Raw genomic sequence first — 965 nt, forward strand, 5'->3', positions numbered from 1 at the left:
AGTTAGACCTGCTGTAGCTGCAAATACTTTTGAATTAAAACCTAACACTATTCAAATGATACAACAATTTGTTCAGTTTGATGGTTTGCAAGATGAGGATCCCAACGCTTATTTAGCCAACTTCTTAGAACTATGCGATACATTTAAGATTAATGGTGTTTCTGATGATGCCATTCGTCTTTGGTTATTCCCTTTTTCATTAAGGAACAAATCTAAACAGTGGTTGACAAATCTAAACAGTGGTTGAACTCGTTACCATGAGGGTCAATTACTACTTGGGAACAAATGGCTGAAAAATATTTACTAAAATATTTTCCGCCGGCTAAAACGGCTAAATTACGTAATGATATCTCTTTTTTTGTGTAGATGGATTTAGAAACACTCTACGATGCATTGGAGAGATACAAGGACCTTTTGAGAAGGTGTTCTCACCATGGGTTAACGCTTTGGCTCCAAGTTCAAACGTTCCATAATGGCCTAAATCCTTCAACTCGACAAATGGTTGACGCAGCTGCTGGTGGAACCATCAATAATAAAACACCTGAAGATTCTTTTGAGTTTATAGAGGAGATGTCACTGAATAACTATTAGTGGCAAGTCATAAGGACAAAACCAATGAAAACAGCCAGTGTTTATAACATCGATTCGGTCACCATGCTCTCTAATCATGTAGAACTCTTAAATAAAAAGATTGATGGTTTTCTTAGTTCTTCGCAGATTCACCCAATAATGCAGTGCGAAGCAAGTGGGGGTGGAACAAGCCATTTCGAATACCAACCTTATGGCCACAACATGGATAACGAGCAATTAAACTACATGGGTAATAATCTTCGACCTCAAAACAATCCATATAGTAACACTTACAATGCAGGTTGGAGGAACCACCCTGATTTCTCGTGGAGCGGTCAAGGAAATCAAAGACCACAACCACCACTAGGCTACCAACAACCACCCTACCAACAGTA

General features: G+C 38.8%; 1 non-coding gene across 1 annotated transcript; it reads right to left on the reverse strand.

The window, feature by feature from the left end:
• Nucleotides 1-333: 333 nt before the first annotated feature.
• Nucleotides 334-440, reverse strand: LOC128281301 (small nucleolar RNA R71). The gene has a single exon (XR_008271514.1). It is a non-coding gene; the product is annotated as a small nucleolar RNA R71 (small nucleolar RNA).
• Nucleotides 441-965: the final 525 nt, after the last annotated feature.

The sequence above is a fragment of the Gossypium arboreum genome, chromosome 9, assembly GCF_025698485.1.
Source record: "Gossypium arboreum isolate Shixiya-1 chromosome 9, ASM2569848v2, whole genome shotgun sequence".
NCBI classification, from domain to species: Eukaryota; Viridiplantae; Streptophyta; class Magnoliopsida; order Malvales; family Malvaceae; genus Gossypium; species Gossypium arboreum.